Source organism: Rutilus rutilus (genome assembly GCF_951802725.1).
Source record: "Rutilus rutilus genome assembly, chromosome: 18".
Taxonomy (NCBI): domain Eukaryota; kingdom Metazoa; phylum Chordata; class Actinopteri; order Cypriniformes; family Leuciscidae; genus Rutilus; species Rutilus rutilus.
Genome location: NC_140231.1, coordinates 33,513,172 through 33,522,931, shown reverse-complemented (window position 1 = coordinate 33,522,931; position 9,760 = coordinate 33,513,172). Strand labels below are relative to the sequence as shown.

At 38.5% G+C, this 9,760-nt stretch overlaps 1 long non-coding RNA gene across 1 annotated transcript; it reads right to left on the bottom strand.

Moving 5' to 3' along the window:
- Nucleotides 1-202: 202 nt before the first annotated feature.
- Nucleotides 203-5,917, bottom strand: LOC311277352. The gene is made up of 3 exons (XR_014625214.1): nt 5,688-5,917; nt 4,431-4,659; nt 203-1,214 (listed from the first exon to the last, which is right to left on the bottom strand). It is a non-coding gene; the product is annotated as an uncharacterized lncRNA (long non-coding RNA).
- Between the last annotated feature and the right edge of the window lie 3,843 nt (nt 5,918-9,760).

Below are 9,760 nucleotides of genomic sequence, written 5' to 3'. Positions count from 1 at the left end.
CGCCAGTAAACATTTTCATCGACTACATTTAATATCCTGCACTAGCAATTACTGCTGGCTGTTGTGTTGTGGAGTCTCTCGCCCGTCTCTCCCGCTAACAGCTGGCCCGCAGATGCGGCCCGGGGCCAAACGCGCACAATAAAAACCTACAAGATGCCAGTGGAATTTGTTTAAGAGAAGACGGCCTTTTCTTTCTCTGTTTGCTTTCCGTTTCCGTCTTTCCCGTGTTCACACGTTCTCTCGTTCCTTCTGACTTTGTCGCGTTGTGTTTTTATGGCTGTCGGTCTGGATCCGCACAGTGTCGCTTGAAATCCACTGAGACGATAGACGTGTGTTCGTTTGCTTTGGTTGTGCTGAATAGTTACGTAGGGTTTTATGTCACAGTTGAGTATTTAGCAGAGCTATCATAGTTGACTGAACCCAAAATGATAATAAAAACCTGTGTTTAACTTTAACTGAAATAAAAATACTTATTTCTGCTAGTTGCCAATGCAACATTTCTCATTTCGTTTAGTTTAACTAATGAAAAATTAGCGGTCAAAACGATTAATTGCATCCAACATGAAAGTTTGTAAGAATACTGTGTATTTTATATTTATAAACTTGTATGTTAAATGCGATGAATCGATTCAACAGCCCTAAAATTAATAAAAACTATATAGACCTATTTACAAAAAATAAATGCTTGCAATAAAATGACTACATATCAAAACTAATTCAAAATATTAACAACTACTGTATAATAGAATCTCAATGACACTAAAATAACCCTAGAATCTAGTGAATGTTTTCTCATTAATATATATGTTTTTATATCAATCTATAACTTTTCCCTCCTTTTGTAAAATCCCTTCATGACATCATCCACAGGAAGCGACACCATTTTGGAGGGAAATCAACATCACACACTTCAGTGGATTTAATGATTTTTTTTTGTTTGCACGTTTTTACCTTTATAATATACAGAGCAGAATGACGGCAAGCGAAGTGAAGGACAGCGTCATGTTTAGTTGGTTTGTGTCTCTCAGAATCATGCCTTCATGTGTGATCAAATCGCACGAGTCGCGATAATTCCAACATGCCAGAAGATGATCGAATGGGTCAAACTGGTGGAAACTGACAGGCTAATTATGAAGCAGTTTTTCTCATTTCAGGAGTCCACTGACATGAAGCATGAGATATTCATGGATCTCCCCCTCGGTGCAGGTGTGCGACTGCGGAGAGAGAGAAGAGAGAGAGCGAGAGAGAGTGTGTTATTCATCCCCAGGGGGCACTGTTAGCCCTCCACTTCAACATGAACAACCTGCACCATGTGGCCCCCAAACACACACACACACACACACACACACACACACACACACACACTCCAGCTGCAGAAGGTGGTGGTGACAGACATTCATTTGGTGCTTCATATCATGACACAAAAGACATCTTCCATCAAGAGTCCACACGCCTCCTGCTCATCCGCAGATCCCGAGCACAGGTGTCCATTCCTACAGAAACATCATGCGTGCAAGTAGCACTTATGAGTGGAAAAGTTACAGTGATAATCTAAACTTGACATCAAACCTGCCTTATATATGACACCTTATATTTATATACTATATGCTTTGCAATGTACGTACATATACACTATACCAGTCAAAAGTTTTATGTTTTTAAAAGAAGTCTCTTTTGCTCACCAATAGTGCATTTATTTGATCAGAAATACAGTAAAAATTGTGAAATATTATTACAATGTAAATCAGCTGTTCTCTGTGAATATATAGTAAAGTGTAATTTATTCCTGAGATCAAAGCTGAATTTTCAGCATCATTACTCCAGTCTTCAGTGTCACATGATCCTTCACAAATCATACTAATATGATGATTTGATGCCTCACAATATTACTTTTTTATCAAATAAATGCAGCCTTGGAGAGCAGAAGAGACTTTACCGAAATCTTACCGATCCAAAACGTTTGACTGGTATAGTGTATTGAGTACCATGGTACTTTTATTAGCAAAACATCAGATGTGAACTTGACTAATTTAGATCATTTGTATGAGTGACTTGTGGGAATGTTAGAGGAAGGTTACCGCTACTAAACATGACTAATTAACAGAGATTGAACAGGACACACACACATACACACACACACACACACACACATGGCAGAATCCCACAATCCTCCACCTCCTGCTACCAAAGCCCATCTGAGTCGCTGCCGGTGGACTTGAAAGCCGGAGAATGTGGGAGACTTGTGTGTTTTGATGTCCCTGTGTGTGTGTGTGTGTTCCAGGAAATATGCGAGTGCTGTGTTTCGGGGTGGCGTACAGTACCCATCTGGGCACCAGGTTGCGTGTGAGCGTGCCCTCTGATCATGTGTGGTGAGGTGGACACAAACACAACCCTGAGGCCTCATGACCCCACCGGGGCCCGTGAGGTCAGCTGGGGTCAGGTCTGATGGTGGCCACAGGTGTTACCAAGCTCTCTCTGTGTGTAAGTAACAAAGCGAGTCCAAAACTCTATCTATCCGTCTGTGTGTGTGTCTGTCTAAGAGCTACCTGGCAACCACGCAAAACACCTGCATAATAACAACTTACCCAGAACAAAACATCCAGAAGACACTTGCAGTGCTGTAGCAACTGCTCAAAACAACTGCCTAGCAACACCCTAGTAACTAACCTGAACATCCTGCCTGCTGTCTAGTAAGTGCCTAGCAATCACTCAAACACCCTAGTAATGCCGTGGTAAGTGCCTATAGGCCTATAATGTTATGCCTTATCTAGAAAGACATTTGTAATGTTGTAGAAACCACTCTAAACACTTTAGCAACTGCCTAACAACACCCTAGTAACTACCTTGAACACCCTGGCAATTTAGTAAGTGCCTAGCAACCATTTAGAACACTCTAGCAATGCCTTACCCAGAATATCCAGCCAGAAGGCACTTGCAATGCTGTAGCAACCACTCAAAACACTTTAGCAACTTCCTAGCAACACCCTAGTAACACCCTGAGCAACCACTCAGAACACCCTACTAACACCTTACCCAGAAAAAAGCCAGAATGCTGTAGCAACCACTCAAAACACTTTAGCAACTTCCTAGCAACACCCTAGTAACACCCTGAGCAACCACTCAGAACACCCTACTAACACCTTACCCAGAAAAAAGCCAGAATGCTGTAGCAACCACTCAAAACACTTTAGCAACTTCCTAGCAACACCCTAGTAACACCCTGAGCAACCACTCAGAACACCCTACTAACACCTTACCCAGAAAAAAGCCAGAATGCTGTAGCAACCACTCAAAACACTTTAGCAACTTCCTAGCAACACCCTAGTAACACCCTGACAACCCTAAGCAACCACTCAGAACACCCTAGTAACACCTTACCCAGAAAAAACAGCCAGAATGCTGTAACAACAGCTAAAAAACTTAGTTAACAACCACTCAAAACACATTTGCAACACCCTAGTAACTACACAGTAACACCTGGCTTCTGTCTAGCAGCACTCAGATCACGCTTGTTATGCCTTACTTAGAAAAAAAAAACTGCCTAACAACACCCTAGTAACTACCTAACAAACCCTGACAAATTAGTAAGTGCCTAGCGACCATTTAGAACACCCTAGCAATGCCTTACCCAGAAAATCCAGCAATGCTGTTGCTGAAAACACTTTAGCAACTTCCTAGCAACACCCTAGTAACACCCTGAGCAACCACTCAGAACATCCAACTAACACATTACCCAGAAAAAAAAAACAGAATACTGTAGCAACCACTCAAAACACTTTAGCAGCACCCTAGTAACACCCTGACAACCCTGAGCAACCACTCAGAACACCTTAGTAACCTCATAGCAACACCCTAGTTATTAGCCAGAACACCATGACAACTGTCTAGTAAGCGCATAGAAACCACTCAGAACATTCTAGTAATGCCTTACAGCCAGAAGGCACTTGTAATGCCACTGAAACCACAAACATTTAGCAACTTAATAGCAACACCCTAGTAACCGTCCGGAGGACCATAACAACCACTCATTTAGCATCCACCATTTAAACTATGTATTATATTCCATGTATTAAGTTGCCAGACAGCTATAGCAATTAACTTCATATTTTACAACTATTATTTACTTGCCAGAGCTATTTTTTCTCACGTTTGGTGCTTGGTGAGTGTTAATTTTAAGTTGTGGACAGTGTGTGTGTGTGTGTGTGTGTTAAGGAGGGCGGTCGACCTGACACACTCTAAAATAACTTCTCTTGTACGTTCAGACATCCACCTGCATGAAACACACACACACACACACGCAGCACGGCATACGAATGCTGGAATGTAAACAAAAACGCTTGGTTTTGAGTGTGTGAATCTGTGTGTGTGATTAATGTTTGTGTGTGTTTATGTCTGGATTTAGACAGGCTTCTATGGTCATTTGCACTGACCTTTCACACTGCCAGAAATCAGATGATCCTCTTTGATTTTCCGCAGTATTCCAGGAGCTTGAAGACTCTTACGAAGGAACCGTGTGTGGAGGTTCGAGGATCGTTGGCTACATCACTGTCATCCAGCAGCTCAGTCGCCATTGGAACTGATGATGTAATCGGGAGAAGGCCGCTGATTGGTTCAGTCGATCCCATCTTCCTGAACCACGGCGACTGGATTTTAAGCTGTCTGTGATGTGAGATATCGTTTGACTCACTTTTTCTTAATATTCCAGTCTGGATTACATCACTTCCCCCCATGCTAATGTCAGTGCTAACACCAGTCTTTTATTATTTGCATATAATTATGAATGAAACATAAGAAAATGTATTAAACCTCAGTAAATTAGTTGGACCAACATGAGAAAATTTAGTTTGACCAATGTAATAAAGTTAAACATGTAATAAAGTTAAACATAAGTGAACCTAGACCAACTAAATTGTGTTGACCCAACTAAACTGATTTATTTTGAATTAGCTAAATTAAAAACTTTGCTAACACTTTGCTTAAAGCCTTTATGTATAATGCATTATAAAAGTATTTTTAATGCATTAATTATGCCTTGTAATGCACCTCTTAATGCATTGAATAGTCTCATGAATAACTGTAACTGCAGTTATAATACATTATAATACTTATCTAATCAATGAACACACCTTTAGAAAGTATAATACATTAAAACACATGATAAACAACCAATTTCAGAATCTGCAAATATTATAATGCAATTTAACTTTGGTTACAGTTATTTATACAAATATATAATGTACATTATGAATATTATAATGCATCATACATAAGGGTTTTAAGTAAAGTGTTTCCAAAACTTTCTTCAGTTATGTTAAGTAAGGGTGATGAATAGATTTTTTGTTTTCTTATTTGCATATAATTATGGATGAAACTGCATGTTTTAACATAAGAAAATGTGTTAAACCTCAGTAAATTAGTTGGACCAACATGAGAAAATTTAGTTTGACGAATGTAATAAAGTTAAACATAATTGAGTAAACAAAGTGAAGCTAAACCAACTAAATTGTGTTGACTCAACTAATCTGATTTATTTTGAATTAGCTAAACTAAAAACTTTCTTCAGTTATATTAAGAAAGGGCAATGAATAGATTTTGTGTTTGTGATTCAGTGTCTCGTGTTTGAAACGGGACAGATGCGCATGTTGACAGTGTGACACACGTGACGGATGTGTGCGTGAGTCTGTCACCTCATCATCGTTTGTCATGAGTGTTTCCTCTCCTCCTCTTCCTCCTCCTGTCGTTCCCCGAGTCCCAGCGCTGCGGCGGAGCAGAGGAACCAACCGCGTGTCCCTTCCGGGCCTCTGTAGCCGTCTCTCTCTCCCTCTCTCTCAGTCTCCACCAGTAACTTCCAGTAAAGCCATCAGGACGTCCCTGTGACGTGGTTAAAGATGGCGGCTCGGTTGGCATTGGTTGGCACAGAGAGGCAGCCTGGCATCACTGCAGGCCATGACAATCAGCTCCAGGCACTGACAAGCCTGTTGCTTAGCAACCCCATTGAACTTTGGCCTGCTTTACTGTGTTTCCAATGAGAGAGAGAGAGAGAGACACACCATCATTTGGGACATAGCGGGTTTGTGCATTATGATCATAGTGCATCGTGTTTATAACACTGAAGCTCTTCTGGGATATTTAACACTACAGGTTTCTTTTTTTTAATCCAATATTATATATATTTTACTTTTGAAAACTTTTTTTTTTACCCCTTAAAAATGTGATCTAATGCTAATGCCACGGTACCATTGTACTGAATGATTACCATATTCATCTACCATGGTATTTACAAGGTGCTTCAAAGAATACCATGGTATTACTCAATGTTTTTACCCAAGTCTCTGAGACTGTATGTGTGTCATCTAGCGTATGTTCACACACATATACATTAGATCATGATAATGAGCAAAAACATGATAACTTGGCACCTCCCCCCATACAACTTCAATTCGACCTTTTTTGAAATATTATTTCACTTTTAAAGACATATTTCGATGTTTTACCCCTAAGAAAATTACTGTGTGAAAGCAAATGCAAAACTGTTTTATAAGGAAATTTAAAGAAATAGATTTTTGAAATTTAATATATTTAATATATTTATTATTATTTTATTTATTTTTATTCCCAGTGGATTTATTTATTTGAATATTTTCTTTACTTTTTCTTTTGTTATTTCCATTTATTTTTATTTCCGTTTATTTATTCTTTTATTTTATTCTTTTATTTTAATGTATTTTACTTTATTTTTACAGTTACTGTTTCATTTATTTTATATATATATATATATATTTTTTTTATACTTTTTTAATGTTTTTCCATATTTCCAGATAATTAAAAAAAAAAAAAATTTCTATTAATGTATTTAACTTTATTTTTTCTTAATTTTTGTTTCATTTATTTTTTATTTTATATATTATTATTTTATACTTTTTTTTAAATAATTTTATATATATCCAGTCAATTTATTTGATTTTATGATTTTATTAATTTGATTTGATTATTTGATTTTAGTCACAGTAGTCTGAATGGGAATAGTGTTTTCTGTCAGCTGTGTTCTGGTCCAAATCAAACACACTCCTGAATCTCTGGCAGCCTGTTGCAAGAGCCGTCGGTTTGTGGAGAAACCAGCAGATCCAAACCTCTATTTATACACACCAGATCTCGCACTCGTTTGTTAAGATCGTTCGCACTCGTTCGTTAAGTCTGTCTTGCTCGATCTGTCCAAGCACATGTCCAGGAATCCCATTTCTTTGTCTGTATTTTAACACCAGAGAATTGAAACATGCACATGATGCTTTCAATTAACCTTTTGGATTATTAGTTCAAAACTAACATCCTCTTTTGATTAGAGCTATTTTAGAGCTGTGCAGTGTGTGTGTGTGTGTGTGTGTGTGTGTGTGTTTGAAGAGAGCGGGCTAATGGTTTTAATAACATTTACGAGAGCTTTGGTATTTCCCCTACAGCTGCATTCATTCTCTGCAAAGTGCCAAACGCGTTCTGGACGCGAAGAGAGAAAAAAGTGGCTTTAAACAAAACAGATGTGTCTCTACTACAGCAGGTTACAGTGTGTGTGTGTGTGTGTGTGTTGGAAAACTCTAAACCAATGCAAGAACGAGGGAATCTGACTCCCTGCAGCTGCTCCAGTGCAGATCAATGGAAGCTTTTCTCAGAATCTGAACTGAAAACTGTGAGAAAAAAAGTCAGAATTGTAAGAATAACAGTACAAAAAAAAGGTAATTGCAAACTTCATCTTACAATTGTGACTTTTTTTCTCATAATTCTGGGGGGGAAATCAGAAGTGTGAGATGTAAACTTGCAATTACGAGGTTTATTACTTGCAATTGCGAGATATAAACTCGCAACTATGAGAAAAAAAGTTGTAATCACCTTATTTTTTTTTTATTTTTTTTTATTAGTTTTTGTTCTGTGTCGGAAACAAGCCAGATCCGCATAGATCTGGGAGACAGTGCACCTGTGTTGCCACGGTGATGATTGACAGCTCGCAGGATGACACTGACAGAGACATAAGGACATGCATGTAGAGAGAGAGATATTGGTGCCACACACACTCAAACTTCAGCGTTTGATCTCTGTGCCATCGTGAAAACCTGCAGGGATTTAAAGAGAGTTTTATTCCTGAACAGACCTGGGAATCATGGAGGGAAACTGACTCATTTGGTTTGATGTCTTGAGCAGTGAATCATGGGTACTGGAACTGAGCAGCTGGGGGACTCGTGGAAAGAGTCGTGCTTTAAGATGCTTTGATCTGCATTATTCTTCAAAAACATTATTTACCAAACGCTTTTAATGCTTAAAGCTCAAAGCACGAGTAATGTTACCAAAAACACTGATATTTATTCATTGCATATGACAAACGAGCAAAGAAAACACATGCTAAGATATTTTTACAAATTCAAATTTACCCGTATTTACACTTAGCTTCCTAGCATTTTTTTTATCATGTTGTTAAACATGTTTTAGCACATTGCTAGCTTGAATTAGCACATTGCTAGCATGATTTAACGTGCTGCTAGCATGAATTAGCATGTTGCTAGCATATTTTAACATTGTTAACATGATTGAGAATATTGCTAGCATGATTTAGCTTGCCTTTAGCATGTTAGCACATTGTTAGTATGAATTAGCATGTTGCTATCTTAATTTAACATGCTGCATGTATTTAACATGATACATTGCTTTAGCACGTTGTTATTATAAATTAGCATGTTGCTAACATAATTTAGCTTGCTGTCAACATGTTTTAACACATTGCTACCATGAATTAGCATGTTGCTAACATGATTTAGCACATTGCTACCATAAATTAGCATGTTGCTGGCTTGTTTTTTTTTTCGTGTTGTCTGATCACTCTCAGAAGAATAAACTTAAATATGATTTCTGTATGTTGCTTTTGTCAAGCCAACATATTGATGTATCCTATTTGCAATTGCTCTGCATCAAAAATACAAACATGCATTTGTAATATTAGCCAGATTTTTGCATTTCAGAAATGCAGTGTTTTTTCTGAAGGGCCCCTAAATATTTGGACATGCCATTTGATTAACAGTCGCTGTTTTCACAGTCAGTGTCTTTCTCTTTTTTTCCAGTGACCTTCCAGCTTCAGTTTTGCTCTTGCTGTTTTCCCTCCACAAAGCCAAACAATCAGCTCCGCTCAGGAACCGCAGACGGACCGTCTAAACGTGAAGCCGGGTGCAAGTCATTAGCATCCCGCTGGGCTCCGCGCAGGTCTTGAACTGACACCAAACGTCCCGACAGACCCGCGTCGAAACCGCTCAGTCTTTCCCAGACTGCAGCAAATTCTCAAGGTGATTTTTCTGTCGGCTAGCTTGGTTTAGTCAAGAGTTTGTGCCTCCTGTTGAGTCATTAATAGATTAGCATTCATTCTGGAAACAATGAGGCACAGAATCATAGCGGTATAGAAACTAGAGTCCTATGTTTTTTAGAGAAAATATGAGTGGTGGTTCCAGATGTCAAACTCTTTGCCACAGTGCTAGGATATTGTGGTTGCCAGAACTGGGTTACTAAAACCATAAAACTTCTCCTTTTATAGAACCTTTGTGGCATAAAGTGTTCTTTAAAATTGAGTCAAGAACCCTAGAGTTCTTTATAGAACCCCATTGAACCTTTCTGGGATAAAAGTTCTTTAAAATTTAGTCAAGAACCCTAGAGTTCCATATAGAGCCGCACTGAACCTTTTTGGCATAAAGGTTCTTTAAAATTGAATCAAGAACCCTAGAGTTCTATGTAG